Source organism: Trifolium pratense, linkage group LG1, assembly GCF_020283565.1.
Source record: "Trifolium pratense cultivar HEN17-A07 linkage group LG1, ARS_RC_1.1, whole genome shotgun sequence".
Taxonomy (NCBI): Eukaryota; Viridiplantae; Streptophyta; class Magnoliopsida; order Fabales; family Fabaceae; genus Trifolium; species Trifolium pratense.
Genome location: NC_060059.1, coordinates 48,094,260 through 48,111,781, shown reverse-complemented (window position 1 = coordinate 48,111,781; position 17,522 = coordinate 48,094,260).

The window sequence follows — 17,522 nt, the reverse complement described above, 5'->3', positions numbered from 1 at the left end:
ATTCTTGTGATCAAGTTTTTAGAAGTATATAAACTGTTTTTTATATGCAAAATTTTTACTTTTAAATTCTTTAATATATGCTCTTAAAAAGCAAACTAGTGAGATTATTTCATTTTTTGTGAAAGCCTATTGAATATTGATTATATTTATTTGAACAATGCATATTGATTAGTTATTATACCATTAAATCACAGGAATTAAAAACATTTTAATTTATTCAATATATTTGGAATAATTTGTATTTTTCATGGTAATAGTAATAATGAATGGAAAAAAAATTAATTATTTTCTCTACATTTTAAGATTAGTAATTGTCATGCTTTGGTTTATTACCATTTTCACTATATCAATTATTATTTTCATAGAGGAATTTTAGTCTTCCGAAAAAGCTATTATATACAATTGTTGTAAGACATGTTTATGTCTCTATTTTGAGCAAAGTTATACAACATTAGGCTTCCTATTCTATTATAAATTATAAACTATATTTTGACAATAAACATATTTTTATATTATCCGTGTTTGACATTTTTGATTTTCTTTTAAATATCAGAGATCATGAATTTTCTGCAAAGAGTTCAAAAAAGTCTCATTAGTTTTGATCTATAATATAGAAGAAGGCAAATTTCTGCATCAAGTATAAAATATCATAAAACAATAAACTACTATATACATAATAGGATAAATTCTAATATGGACCAATTATGAATAACATTATAACGAATACGAATTTTACAAAATCGATCGTTGGATTGAAAGTTTATATCATATAGATCATCCATAGAAAAATTTAGAAAAATTGAAAATCATTTGATATGTTATTGAGACACATCAAGATTAACGGTTTATTAAATAACGTAAATCTTGATGGGTCTCAATAACATATCAAATGATTTTCAAAAAATTTTAAAAAATTTATGGATAATCTATACGATATAAACTTTCAATCCAAAAGTGAATTTCGTAAAATTTATATTCGATAGATTAGTTGTCCACGGTGGACCACTTATAAAGATGGTCACTACGTAATAGCTGATATTAAGTGGAAAGTTCATCGCCTTATGCAAGACCGTAAACTCTTCTCCTACTATGCTCTAATTAATCAATTGTCAAAGCTTACCAAAAATGAAATTACCAAATGACATCATAGCACGATCTTATTCAAAGACTTAAAATCATAAGTCAAATTGAGTGAAATTAGTGACTAATCCTAATTCTCACCTAATGATGTGTGAAGCTGACCTAACAAAATATGAAAGCCACATGGCCTCTCAATTCAATAAGTAATATATTACTACAACCGATCACGTATTTTTGTTCTCTTCCAATCAAGACGAACAATAGCCACAACGTGTGAATGTGGTGATACATATGCATACAGATGTAGATATCATATCATATAGGCAATACTTTATTTGAAATACGGCCACAAAAATGTTTTTATACTATTTGCGTTTAATTAGTGGCGGATCTTCCGCCCGGCCAATCCAGGAACTTGTCTAGATTATGGTAAAAAAAATTGATAATTTAAGGGTTAATTTAAAGTAAAACTGAAATTTTTAAGGGTTAGTTTAGAGGAAAATTGCAATTTTTTTTTAAAACTTAGATTTTTTAGTGCAAAACTAAGATTTTTTTGTTTAAAATTGATATTTTGTCCGGACTTTCTAAATTTTTTAGTTGTGCTAGTGCGTTTAATATATTTGACTTCCTAGCATTAGAAGTTGTAAACTACAGCACGCATGCAGTAATTGATTAGAGCCATCTGACTTTAAATCGACGGCCAACATTTAATCTAACTGTCTCATCAAATATTAATGGCTAAGATTGATTATAGCAAATCTCAATCCAAGTTGTACAATCTTTTAACAAACTTCAAGCAATCATGAATAACAATGTTGTATCTCTCAAATCTTTTGATATAGTGTTTAAGAAGATCGAAGATTAACGGTGCGCGCAACTTATTGTCTGTTTGCTGAACATACAATTTTTTGCCACAACTATATACTAAAATATTATTATATTTACCGTCATAATAAATAATTGGGGTTGAACATTGAAAACGAAATAATGGTGTTGTTGCTGTGCAGCATCTAATAGGGAACGCAAATATCAGTGATATATGTTTGGCTTTTATATGCAGTGTGTTCCTCAGACTGTCCCTACACTGAAACAAGTCCTTTGGCGTGTATATATGTATGAAGGTAATGAATTCTTGAACTTGAAAATGAAATTTTTGAAAATAAAAAAGGTACTTATAGTTACTGTTACGAGAAAAATGTCAGATATATTATGAACTTATTATAAACAGTGACACTTGCTTGTCCCTACTTTTATCTCAACCTGTTGTTCATCCCCGATAGATCTCTTTCACCACAATCAATGTCTTATACCGTACTAGTACTGGATATGTATACGTATAATATAAGTATGTATGCCATTCTTCATTCATTATTTTACCAAACAAAGTTATTCCTTCTAGTCTTTTTTTATTAAAAGACAACTTAGTCAACAAAAATTAATGTATTTGAATTATATTATAAACTAAATAAATCAATTTTCATTGATTTAATTGTCTTTTATACAAACCACTGGAGGTAGTATTTTTTAGTGGGATTGCCGAGGTTGGACCAGATTATCTCAATTCATATAAAAACTTAGGAAATAATGTTATTTAATTTCATTCCTCTATATATAATTGAGTTTGTCACGGTATAAATTTAGATATGGATCGTCTCCACTTTTTTTTATGTTCAATTCTCTTTTATTTTTTCAATTTAATGGTTAATTAAACTCAAAAAAAAAAAAGAGAAGAGAAGAAGAGACAATGTTCGATGAATGATTAAGATTAGTTAACCATATATGATAAGTCAATATACAACCCAATAAAAAACGCTATATCAAGACACTCCCTTCAAGTGCAGAAATTGCCCATCTCAAACACGATCATATAGCTCAAGAGAACTATTGATAATTCCCGTCATATGGTAAGCTCAAAAAAATGATTTGGGAATGTGATAATTGTAAAAGTCTCAGGCTTGACGGCGTCTCTTTTGAGTTCTTGAAAGATTTTTGGGAGGAGTTAGAGAGTGATTTTCTAAGATTTTTGTCTGAATTTCATGAAAACGGAAAGCTAGCAAAAGGGATCAACACCACATTCATCTCTCTAATTCCTAAAACGGACAAACCCGATTAAAGTGGATGATTATAGACCAATATCATTAGCGGGTGCATGTATACAATTCTTATCAAAGAGAGCTTGGTTGATTCAATTAAGACTTTTTAGTTGTTCATAATGAAACCCTAGCGGCCTTATGTTTTCTCCCTTTCTATGAAACCTCAATGTTAACGTGGTATCAGAGCCGGATTAAGGACTACAATGTGAGCATTTCACCTAGGCCCAAGCTAGGCGTGAGGGTGGGTGTTGAATATGTAGTTGTGATATTGGAGTTTGTTTGAAGTCTCACGTTAGTTATGTTCCCGGACTGTTGAATGTATAAATATGTTATATAAATATGTGAGGACAACTTTATCCTATGATCAGCTTTTGGGTTTCATTACTCTCCCACGTTAACATTGAGGTTTCATCACTCTACTTAGATGTTACAAATTATAAATTTAAAGGACCTATTTATTACTTAAAAAATCGTAAAAGACCTATTTATTACAAACGTAAAATACTTAAAACATATATGTTACAAAAGTAAAACTTAAATGACGTCATGTATTTTTCCTAAAGTTTTTTTTTATAGACGAAATCATAAAGCCATTGAAAATTCACACACACAAAGTGGAGTGAGGGGTTCGAACCTCGATCCTGACGTATGACACTAGCAATTTCAACATTTCTGCCGGTTGAGCTAGAATTGTGGACTTTTTCCTAAAGTTTTTAACAAGACATTTGATGTTGTTGTTCGTTTCTATTAAATTGGATTTTGAAAAAATCCGCACAATTTTTATTTGTTATGCTTTTTTATTTGAATAATAATATTAATTGATTAGATTACATGCTGCAAAATAATAAGAGGGAATTTAAAGTGCTAACATAATTAAGATGTTCGTTGAGTATGACTCATATGCAAGAAGAGGCTTTGGTTTGCCCCCTGCCCTTATGGGCTTGGTCCAAATGTTTTGGGGGGCGCTAAGATGTGGTATGGTAGGGGTATTATTGTTGTTATCTGGATCAAATTATTATTATTATTATTATTATTATTATTATTATTATTATTATTATTATTATAAATATAGCTTATAACACTAAAACCCTAATTCATTCATTCATCTAATAGAAACTAAACTATAGCGACTTCTACAGTCAGAGACGTATCCACTACTTAGGAAACTCCGTTATCAAACTTCTTGCATGTTCATTGTTTGCTTTATTCGTTATTCGTTTTGTTACTAGTTGATCCAATCTTGTCTTTCGTTTGATGTCTTTGCACTCTAATTTTTTATTTAAAAATGCCATGAAGAGAATAATATAGAAAATCTTGTATACTTTCTTCTCTCTCTATCTCCTTCATCTAGTTTCTTTTGGGGGGATTACCATTTTATAGCACCCTTAATCTCTATTCTTCTAATATAATCTTGTAGTTTTTGTTAACTTCATAACAAACAAATATTTTTAAAGTAAAAATGAGTTAATTAAAAATAGTCATTTAAAGAAGAAAAAAAAGAGTAAAAACAACATCAAACAAATTGCACTTCATTCAAAAGTTATGTAAAAAACACTTAAAAGTTATTTATCCAACTATAGCCTTGGAAGTTATTGAAATTCACTTGATCATTAAAAGGAATTGTTTGTTACTCTCTCCTGTTGTATTCACTCAAAGCCAATTGCTTGTGTTGATATTTTCAGTTCTAAAGTTTTTTTGGTTTGAGAAACTCTTCTAGTTTTGGTAATTTAAATATCAAGATTTGTGGTAAAAAGAAGCAAACAAAGGATTGCCATACCACATGGCAAGGACCTAACTTTGTGGGAAAGAGATGGCTGGCTAGGGAACTTGTCTTTAAAGGCAAGAGAAAATTGGTACACACATCTCAAAAGCAACCTCTCTTGGATGTTTCTTGTTTCCAAAAAAAACAAGAACAATAACTGGTTAGTTATTTTTCTACTTTGAAAGCAACTAATCCTAAAAGGGTTCAAATATATGAGTATTCATTTTTGTGTCCAATTTTTCATCACTTTTTAGTTTTTTTTTTATTATTACACCTTTTTAGTTTCCTAGTCATGATACGATCCTATATTCACGGTCCAATTAATAATAGGTGCACAAGTTTCAACTAAAGATTTCCATTGTAAATGTGTCTATTGAATAAGTAACTAGAATGTGGTCCTTCATAGTTACCATTTCTTTCCTTTTGTACTTGGTTGCCTCATTCACTTGTCAAAACAAAACAAAAAATTCAAAAAGAGAAGAAAGTAAGCAATTATAAACAAATAAATAAATAGTATTTTCTAAAGTAAAAAAAAATAGTGTTTTCTTGATAATTCTTCTCCCCTTGATTTAAAAGTTAAATGGTAACGTAGAAAATTTAGTCAATTAAATTTAAGAAATAATAAACTTTTTATTTTATTAAATCTTAACCACATACTTAAAGAATTCAAGATCCTTACATTCTAATCAATTCAGAAAAAAAAAACATAATCAATTTAGTCTTTCAATCAAATATATATATGGTAAAATCTATCAAATTGCAAACCATCCATTTTCTTTTTGTCAGGTAACATAGTGGTTAGAAACTCTATCTTTAAGGTGGATAAGTAGAGTGTCCGGAGTTCAACCCTGATCCTTACATATAAAGTGTGATATTCTTACCAACTGAGCTAAGCTCACAGGAATAACCATACAATTTTTTTAATTACCAGCAAAACATACTTAAATAATCTCTTATGCACGATGTCTATAAGTTGTAACTTAGTTGACACCGACAATAACAATACTATTAGGTTGTATGCTTTTATTCGAGTTCGATCCTGTAGTAACCTTACATGGTATGTTTGTTTGAGTGGTAGTTTACGATTTTGACTAATCTCTTATGCAAGATGCATCAAATTGAATAAACGTAAAATACTTAAAATTGTTGTACTAAATTTAGAGAAAAACATAAATTGATTGACATTGATCCCTTTTGGATTGAGCGAAGGACTTTCACGAGAAGAAGCCTTCCGTTAATGGGTTAATGTATGTATATGTCGTAGTGAACGGTTAAAACTCTAGAAAGACAAATACTGGCTAAAGGATTAAATTGGTATTTCATAATAATTTTTATTTTTGTTTTGTATAAAAAAACTTTGGAAACTCAACCGACTAATCTAAATGACCTGGACAAGGCCTTAGGCCCAAAAGCAGGGAGATCTTCCTCCTCAGACCGTGGAACACGACCCAATTGATGAAAAACCCAATATCGCCGCCCCTCCTCAACGGCTCAGGAAGCCTTGTCTTCGCCAACATTGGAATGATGGACATTTTCTTCCCTTCAAGGCTCAACCCTCACTCGTTTTTCGATAGTCGCTTGATGGAATTAATATGCACATCAAGGGCCATGGCCCAACGACGGGAACTATATATACCCCTCTGATGTAGAGGAGTCGGATACATTCTATTATATCTCTTACAACATCTGCTTCACGCATTTCACTAACTTGAACATCAGACCACCTGCAGATACAAAATCCTCCTCTTATTCACTAGAACAGAAGATAAGCACCACAGACAAATATCGACTCTAGTCCTGATAAGATTACTAAGAGACAATCTCATTGTCTATTACAAATGAGTTGACGTAGAAAGAGTCGAACTTGTGAAAACTAAAGAGGAGCACTTGGACTCTAAGCCTACACCAAATGTCAACCCTGTGTTGATATTTCACAAATTTTATTACTAAATTGACATCCTGATACAAAATTAAAGACAAAGAATGTTAAATAAATAAATTAACAGTATGAAAAAGATGTGTGCAAACAATCGTTGGTTTTTTGTGTATGATGACAACTAACATGTGCAGTGATGCCTACGTATGGAATTGGTGTCCCAAGCCACCGACCGAATCCAAAGCTTTATATATTCAAAATGTGCGGCGTCATTCATCATTAAGTACTTGGTTGCATGCAACTTGCAAGTTTCTTATTTCTCTATTGTAACAAAAAAAAAATAGCAAGTTTCTTCCATAATCTTTATAAATTACCAAGTAAAATGTTAACATGTGTCCTTTTTAAGAGTACTTTATGGTTTATAATTTCATATAAAAATATGGTAAAAATATATGTTTATTTTAACTTGTTAGTAAGAAGATGTGAGATTCTTGAAGTGAATCATTTTGATAAGAAGATGATAAAAGCTAGCTAGATATGACACTTTTCTGAAAAATATTGAAAACATTATTTTTTGTTTTTGTTTTCATTTTCATTGTTTTCAAAAAATGACTACAATTGTTCAATTTATGAGTCTATTTTCTCCTTGTTAATAAGTAAAGTCAACACAATTTTTCTTTTAAAAAAATAGAAAATATTATCACAAAGAAAATAAAAGCCAGCTTAAATTTCCTTACGTTTTGTTTCAGAAAACATTAATTTTAATTTTTTTTGGAACATCTAGAAAACTCAAATTGATTATTTTGAAATATAACTTGCACTAAAAACTCAGTTTTAAAAAAACAAATTTGAATTTCTTTTCAAAAGTGTGTTTTGTTTAGAAAATAATTAGACAACTAAATGTGTATTTTGGAAAACTGAAGTAATAGGGATGAATATTCAAAGAAATTATTAGAATATTTTAAAGTTAAGAAGGATTTGTTTAAGAAAAAAAAGTGTGGGGGTGAAGGGAATGCATGGGCGGGGAGGTATAGAAATTAGAAAGAGCTTTCCTTTTATTTGTTTATTTATTGGGTGTGCACCGTTTTAGAACAAAGCAAGGTTTTTTGGGTCAACAATAACCAACAATTGAGAATTTATCAATTCATCCTTTAAACGCTCATGTGAAATTCTCTTTCCACCTCCCACAGTTCTCGCATACCTCTCAAATTTATTTATTTCACCAAAATTTACTCCTCCTAACCAATCGTTAGTTGGTTCAGTTGTGATTAGCGCTGAACTTGGTAAGGAGGACCGCAGTTCGATCCCCCGTAACTGCGATTGGGAGGGGACTGAAACCACTTGATGCCAGAACTGACACCCGAATCAAATTAAACTGATGGTGAAAGGCAAAAAAAAAATATATACTCCTTCTAGATTCAAGATTTTTTTTTACTAAAGAGTGAATTTGGCACAAATTGTGGTAAGATTCACTACTCAAAGTCAAGTCTTGTACATGGGAACCACCATTACAAAAACAAAAAACTTCCCTTTTAGTGCTCTAAAACAAAACTAACAAAGGTCTAAGCTATCCAATCAAGAAAAATAGTTAAGCGTATAATAAGAAAAATAATATTAAATATTTTATCAGTAATGTAAAACGACTTATAATTTGGTATAATTTTTTTTTAAAGCGACTTATAATTTGGTACGGATGGAGTATCATTTTTTTCTAACTAATTATTTTTAAAAACAATCCAATATCAAACTATTTACTGTCAAATATATATATATATATATATATATATATATATATATATATATATATATATATATATATATATATATATATATATATATATATATATATATATATATATATATATATATATATATATAGGGGGCTGCTAATTTAGACCCAGTTGGGTCTAAATTAGCAAGGTGCACCTTTTGAGTTGGACAAAAATACCCTTTCTTTTTATAAAAAAAAAAAAAAAACATATTGGCGCTGATCCAGTGTCGCGCGCCTAACGCAGGACCACCGTTACAGACCGTTGATTTCCATCAGACGGCCAAGAGATGATCTCATCATGGCTGTCGGATCAATCAGACAGTCTAGATCATCCAGCTCCATGATAAGCCAGCGCGTGCACCACACTAGATCTGCGCCTGGAGAGAGAAAATTTTATTTTAAAAAAAGCAGGATACGTGTCAACTGCTGGGTGGTTGGCGTGTTTTTTTTTCATTTAATAATTTAAACTCAATTATTTCGTTGTAAATTAATTTTTTATTTTTTTATTTTTTTATTTTTATACCAAAATTCATAATTTTTTTTTGTCTACAAATAGAGACTTGGTTCGTTTGATTTGGACACAAAAAAAAAAACTCAATTTTTCACTACCTTTAATTATCTTTATATAATACTGTGAAACCATTTAGCTGGTAGAATGGTTTCACAGTATAACTCTCTGAAACCATTTTACTGGTAGAATGGTTTCAGTGAGTAATTTCTTAATTGTTTGCTTCTGAAACCATTCTGAAACCATTTAGCTGGTACAATGGTTTCAGAGCGTTGTACTTTGAAACCATTTCACTGATAGAATGGTTTCAGGGGAGTTGATTCTTAATTGTTTGCTTCTGAAACCATTTTACTGCTAGAATGGTTTCACAGTATAACTCTCTGAAACCATTCTTCCAGCTAAATGGTTTCATAGTAATATATAAACATAATTTTTCACTTCCTTAATCTCGTTATTTATATGTTCTATTGCATTTTAAATTATGTGTATCGTACTAAGTACGTTACTTGTGTGTTGTAATTTAACACGCACCACTCAATCAACTCACTGAAACCATTATACCAGCAAAATGGTTTCAGAATATAACTCTCTGAAACCATTCTACCGGCTAAATGGTTTCATAAGCAAATAACTAAGAATCAACTCAATGAAACCATTCTACCAGTAAAATGGTTTCAAAGTACAACTCTCTGAAACCATAGTACCAGCTAAATGGTTTCAGAAGCAAACAATAGTTTTTAATTACCGTTTTATCTCATTTAATTAACGAAAAATAGTTTCAGGTCTCCAAAAATTTCATAAAATATACCAAAAGTTCCAGAATATTATCTAATATTTTATTAGAAACAAATAAAAAAACAATTGGTTTCAGAGTACAAATCTATGAAATTATTATTATTATTTGTTAAATGGTTTTAAATAATCAGCGGAATTTGTGAAAATAATTTCATGACTTGAACTAGGGAGAGTGAGGTACACAAGAGGGTTCTAAATAATTCATAGTACTTTACATAAAATTTTGGAAATTTTTTATGGAATTATAATATTTTTAATTACCTTTTTAATCATTTAATTAACTAAAAATAGTTTCAGGTCTCCAAAAATTTCATACAATATACCAAAATTTCCAGAATATTATCTACTATTTTATTATGAAAAAATAAAAAAAAAAATAGAGCCTCCCTGAGGCCGCACGCGCCCCCACGCGCCTCCGGTGAGAGTGGGCGTGGGCGACGCGCACTGTTCATCGTCCCCCCACCCGTTTTATGCAGAAACGGGTCGCGCGACCCGGTTTTTGACCCGGTTCGATCTCCCTCAATACTCAACGAAACTCGACGTTCCTTATATGGATTTTGATCGTTTTTAAATTTTACAAAGGTTTCCGGTTTTAGTTTTTGAAATCGGCGTTCGATTCACACGTAAAATGAGGTCGAAATTTGGAAGAAATTTAAAAAATGTAATAGTTGTTGTTGTTGCATGGGGGGCGCGCTATTTTGGGGGGCGCGCTATTTTATGATGCAAATTACATACATGCCCCAGTTGCTCTATTGTTTCAAAAAAAAAAATGGGTATTTTTGTCCAACTCAAAAGGTGCACCTTGCTAACTTAGACTTAACTAGGGTCTAAGTTAGAAAACCCCATATATATATATATATATATATATATATATATATATATATATATATATATATATATATATATATATATATATATATATATATATATATATATATGAGTCAGGATCCGTTGACACCAACTAGTTTGACACCAAATATTACACCTCTCAATAACGTTTTAACCGATATAAATTTTATAAAATCCACCGTTGGATTGAAAGTTTACATCATATAGATCATTTGTGTAAAATTTCAAATAAATCCAAAATCATTTGATATGTTATTGAGATACATCAAAATTAACGGTTTTTTGTATTTTTTTAAATGCCGTTAATCTTTATGTAAACTTTCAATCCAACGGTGAATTTTATAAAATTTATATCGGTTAAAACAAGGGACGATAATGCCGCGACCATGTGCATCTCACACAAGTGTCTAACTAGTTATATATGAATTCTTTTTGCATTGCATCGAAATAGGAACATTATGTGTTAACATACTCGAAGGAACAACTGGTTAGGGAGTTTGGTATGAAAGACTTGGGACTAGTAAACAAGATTTTAGGGATGTAAATTCAGAGACAAAAAATAATAGGAAGATTTGGCTTTCTCAAAAGAATTATCTAAGGAAAGTCTTGCGTCACTTCACTACTAGAAAACTCGCCTTTAGCGACCGATTTAGAGACTGATTTTCATCAAAATCGGTCTCTAAATCCATTAGCGACCGATTTTGCGACCATCTAATATCAGTCTCAACGACCCTGGTCACTACTCTGTTGTGACCATGCCAGCGATGTATGCCAATATCTACCCTGTTTCCTGTCAATTTTTTTTTGGGTAGAGGTTTCCTGTCAATTTTAAATTATCCTCAACTATGAGTCCTACTAGCAATGAGGCGGAGAGCATAGAATCGAGTACTGTATGCATCGGCGGTGGGAAATCTTATGTATGACATGATATATATATGTACAATGACTAGACAGTGCACAGACAATGGGAATGGTTAATCGGTTTATGGAGGATCCGAGTAAAGAGCGTTGATTTTTTTAAAAGAATCCTAAGATACATTAAAGGGTCGAAATCAATTGTCAAGGGCTATGTTGATTCATACTTTGCATGTGATCATGGTAAAAGAAAATCTAATACTCACAATGTTGTGTCCCCTAAAGCTATAAATATTGTTTTTAAGAGAATTGATTTTATTTTACCATTAAAAAAGGATTAGCGATGTCTTATATTCGTACGTAATTATCCTATATTTATTAATGAATATATGTTATTTGGTCCTAAAAAAGATACTGGCTATGTTAAAAAGTATTGTAGCTTTGTCAGCCGAGTACATGGAAAGCTAACCAGACATGCAAGGAAGCTATTTGGAAAGAAAGGTTAATGGAGGAACTCCAACACAAGTAGTAGAAATTTCCTTGAACATTGCAAGGATTTCAGCCTTGTATTGTTCAGTCAATTTTCCTTTTCATGTCACTTACTTTCTATTTGTTCACGTCACTTTTATTTGTTTATTTGTTTCATATGTTTTATTTTTTTATCATATAAATGTTTCATTTGTTTCATACGTTGTTCACGTCAATTTGCTCTATATGTATATATGTTATGTTATTTTATTTCTGCCATGAAAAAAAAATAGTTATATAGAATTTACTTTTATAAATTGTTGGAACATGTGAAACTTGAAGTTTTTTTGGCGGTAATCAGATCGCGAACAAAATTATAATTTATAGGATCATTACATACGAATGAAAGATTGGGTTTGCACATAGATAGATGTTAGAGAGGAAGAGAGTGAGAGAATGAGAAAATAGTTTCATCAATGAGCATTAATTTTATTGATCATGAGATACAATTTATAGAGATACAAATTGTATAGATTACTTGGTTTAACAAGTAATCATGGTTAACCACTAACTAAGCTAACTACCAACTAACTCAATGTAGTTAGTAACTAACAAACAACTAACAAAGTAGTTACAACAAACTGTTATAACTAACAAACTAACAACTGACTTGCAAAGCAAGTAACTAACAAAACAGAGGGATAGGTGATAAACATCTGGTGCATCTGATTGAATTGTTCTTCAACACTCTCCTTCAATTCAATCTCTCTGCTTTCACAATACCCAATATGTTCCTTAGCTCTTTAAACCTGTCAGTCCTCAGTGGCATGGTTAAGATATATGTTACTTGAACATTGGTTCTGTAGTGAACCACAATTAGTTTCTCCTTGCTGACTTGATCTCTTAGGAAATGATACTTGATCTCTATGTGCTTTGACCTTCCATCTGCAATGGGATCTTGGCCAAACTCATTGCAGATTTGTTGTCAACATTTAACCTCATAGCCTTCGCATAATTGATCTTCAATTCATCAAACAATGATTCAAGCCAAACTACTTGACATGCTGCTTGTGCTGCAACTACATACTCTGCCTCACAACTAGACAATGCCACTATGTTATGCTTCTTTGAAGACCACGAATTAGGTGAATTTCTGAACCTGAACCAGTACCTTGGTGTGCTCCTTCTATCATCTTTGTCTCCACACCAGCCAGAGTCTGAAAAACCTTCAAGTTCTATTTGAGTTTCATTGTTGCTTGTTGGAAAAGCTAGCCCATAGTCCTGTGTACCCTTCAAGTATCTCAGGATCCTTTTTGCTGCAATCAAATGAGATGTTTTAGGCTTGCTCATAAACCTACTCACTGATCCCACTGCATAGTTAATGTCTGGTCTTATATTGCAAATGAACCTCAAGCTTCCAACTACTTGTTTGAACAAAGTAGCATCAACTGCTTGTTCATCTTCACTTTTTGACAACTTCATATGAAATCTTTTTAGTACATCTGCAATATACTTTCTCTGATGCAATACAATACCATCTGAAGCATAGTGAAATTCTAACCAAGGAAATAATTGAGTTTGCCCAAGTCACTCATCTCAAACTCATTTTTCAATCCGCCCTTGAATTTCTCAATGTTAGCTACATTATGTCCTGTAATAAGCAAATCATCTACATATAGGCAAATAATTATAGCATCTGAGATATCACTTCCCTTCATGTATACACCAAATTCAACAATGCATTTTACAAAACATTCCTTTTGCAGAAATTCATCAATCCTTTTATTCCAAGTTCTTGGAGCTTGTTTGAGGCCATATAAATCTTTATCAAGCTTGTACACTTTATTTTTCTCTGATTCAACCTAAAATCCAGGTGGTTGCAGCACATACACCTCTTCTTGCAATGGACCATTCAGAAAAGCAGATTTTACATCCATATGGTATAGTGACCAATTGTATGAGCTGCTATTGCAATCACTAACCTTATGGTTTCCATTCTTGCTACCGGTGCATACACCTCAGTGTAATCAATTCCTTCTTGCTGAAGAAATCCTCTTGCAACCAGCCTTGCCTTGTGTTTCACTATGTTACCATCTGGAGGTAGCTTAACCAGTTTCCATGTGTGATTCTTTTCAATTGAATGAAGTTCTTCTTTCATAGCTGCATTCCATTTTGAACTTGCTACTGCTTCTTTCTAGTTGATTGGCTCAGAATCTGCCATGAATGCAAGATGTACTAAGTCACCATCTTCATTTACTTCACTATCTGTGTTGATTTCATGATCATTGAGCCTGACAGAGGGAAATCTATTTCTAGTTGATCTTCTTGGAGCTTGAGCAGGCACTGATGATAATTGAATTCTATCATCATCATCATCACTTGATGTATTCATATCTTCTTCATGATTTGTGCCTTGATTTTGATTAACTATTGGTTGATATGTGATTGCAGCACCATTCACTCCATCTTCCAGTTGCATTGTAACTTGCTTATTTGTTTTTGAGCTCCATTTCCATTGTGATTTCTCATCAACAATCACATTTATGCTAATCACAACTTTCTTACTGGTTGGATTATACAGTTTGTAGGCTCTTGTGTCATTATAGCCAATAAGGATCAGTTTTTAACTCTTGTCATCTAGCTTTCTTCTGTTTTCATCTGGAATGTGTCTGTAACATAGTGAACCAAAAATTTCCAAGTGTTTCACACTTGGTTTGTGGCCTGTCCATAATTCTTCTGGTGTGTTGTCCTTCATTCTCTTTGTAGGGCATCTATTCTAGGCATGACAATAAAACCCATGCCCGTGGGTACCCGTCCAAACCCTACCCGCTTTGACAGGGAAAACCCGAGATGACTGGGTTTGGGTTCGGGTTTGGGTTTTCCCCGATTTCAAAAGATGGGTTTGGGGCGGGTAATGGGTACATTGATACCCACCCCGAACCCGTCCCCGAACCCGCCCCACTTATACTAAAATTATATTTTACCTATTTTACATTAGAAACTCTTCAACAATCTCTTAAATTACATTCATATGTTTATATTTATTTTTAATTTGAGTATTAAACAAACAATTTTCTCTATTTTTTATGTATTTAAAAAAATATTGTTGAAACAAAATAATTTTGGACATTTAACTTTTTTTTTTGATAAAAAAATACTAAAATAAAATTCAAATTCATGTGGAAAGATGCGTAACGGGGATACCCGATCCCCGTTGGGTATGGGTTTGGGGTTATACATTTTATCCCCGCTCGAAATTGGGATGGGTTTGGGGAAACCCAAACTTTTATGGGTTTGGGGAGGGCAATATCCGTCCCCGCCCCGCCCCATTGCCATGCCTAATCTATTCAACACATATGTTGCAGTGTTTACAGCTTTACCCCAATAACACTTTGGTAACCCTTTACCCTTCAACATACATCTAGCCATATTGAGCAGAGTTCTATTTCTTCTTTTTGCTAAACCATTATGTTGAGGTGTGTAGGGAGCTGTTACGTCATGAATTATACCTTTCTCAGTGCAATAAGCTTGAATTTCCTTAGAATTGTATTCTCCACCTCCATTAGTTCTAAGTATCTTTAGCTTATTTTCACATTGTCTTTCAGCTAATGCACATAAATTTTTGAATTTTGAAAATACTCCACTCTTCTCTTTCAACAGATAAATCCAAACTTTTCTAGTGAATTCATCAACACAAGTTATGAAATATCTATTACCTCCTAGAGTTGAAGTTTCTATTGGTCCACACACATCAGAATGAACTACATGAAGTGGATTCTTTGATCTAGAGTACACTGAATTCTTGAAAGAATTTATGGGCTGCTTGCTTACAAAGCATCCTTCACACAACTTGTCTGGTGTGTGAATCAGTGGTAACCCTACAACCATATTCTCTTTACTCAAATGATTCAAACTTTTGATGTTTAAATGTCCATACATGTAGTGCCATAACCATTTCTCATCTTTAGTGATCAAACTTGAAAAACATTGAACTTCAGATGCTTGAAAATTCACTTTGAATGTTCTATTCTTTGACAGTGGAGCTTTTATAATCAACTTGTTCTGAGAGTCAAAAACTTCAATGCAGTGATCTTTTGTGGAGTAATTGAACCCTTTCTCAAGCAATTGTCCAAGACTTAACATGTTATGCTTCATAGTTGGTACAAACAACACATCAGTGACAAAAGTATGATTACCATTCTTCCTTTGAACCATCACTTTGCCTTTGCCTTCTACTGAGATAGCGCTGTCATCTGCAAACTTCACTTTGCTTTTGAAATTATCATCAAATTCCAATAACCAATCTCTATGCCCTGTCATATGGTTTGAACATCTGGTGTCAAGATACCATAGCTTGGAGTTATCACTTTTAGAGTTTGTAGTCACCATAAGAAGGAAACCATCAAAATCTGACTCATCATGTCTTGCATGATGTGCCTCATTATCTTGCTTCTTATTTCCCTTGCTTCTGCACTCAGAAGCACACTGACCCCACTTTTCACAACTGTAGCATTGAATCTTGCTCTTGTCACTCTTCTTTCCACCATTCTTGCCCTTGAAGAAACTGTCTTTCTTTGAAGATTCAGATTGATCTTGGTCACCATTGTGATCATTAATGAACCCAGCTTTTCCCTTATTCTTATTCCATTTATTCTTTCCCTTTCCATTCTTATTCCATTGACCTCCATTCTTTGCATACAAGGCCTGTTCTTGATTGACTTTGTTGTCTTTCTTCTCTTTCCTTTCTTTCAACCTCTGTTCACGTGTGCCTCAAGTGAACTTTGCAACTGATTCACTGACATTGTAGACAAATCTTTTGATTTCTGAATTACTACTACTATGTGATCATATTCAGGGTTCAAAGTTCTAAGCACTTTTTCAATTATTTATTCATCGGAGATTACTTCACCATAATTTTTCATTGAATTTACCAAAGTCTACAATCTTGTAAAATACTCACCAATGGATTCCTTATCCATCATGCCCAGCAATTCATATTGCCTTCAAAGAGATTGAAACTTCACCTTCTTGACTTTATCTCCTCCACCATGAGCATTACTGAGAATATCCCAAACTGCCTTTGCAGTTATTGTCCTTGTTCTTCACTTCTCTGAAAGTTGTTTGTTGCGCTGCTGTTGCATTTTCTGCAAGAGGTTCATAACCAGTGGTGATGAGATCTTCAACATCTTGATAGCTGAAGATTACATTCATTTTCACACACCATTGGTCTCAATTCTTGCCATCAAGAATTGGAAGATTTGCATGGAAAGAGTTGTTGTTATTCATTTTGCAGAAACAAATGAATTGAGGAAAGAAAGAATCGTTGAATGCTATGTGAAAGGGAATTGGATCAAAACCTACAAGGCTAACTGATACCACTTGTTAGAGTGGAAGAGAGTGAGAGAGGGAGAGAATAGTTTCATCAATGAACATTGATTTTATTGATCATAGGGATACAATTTATA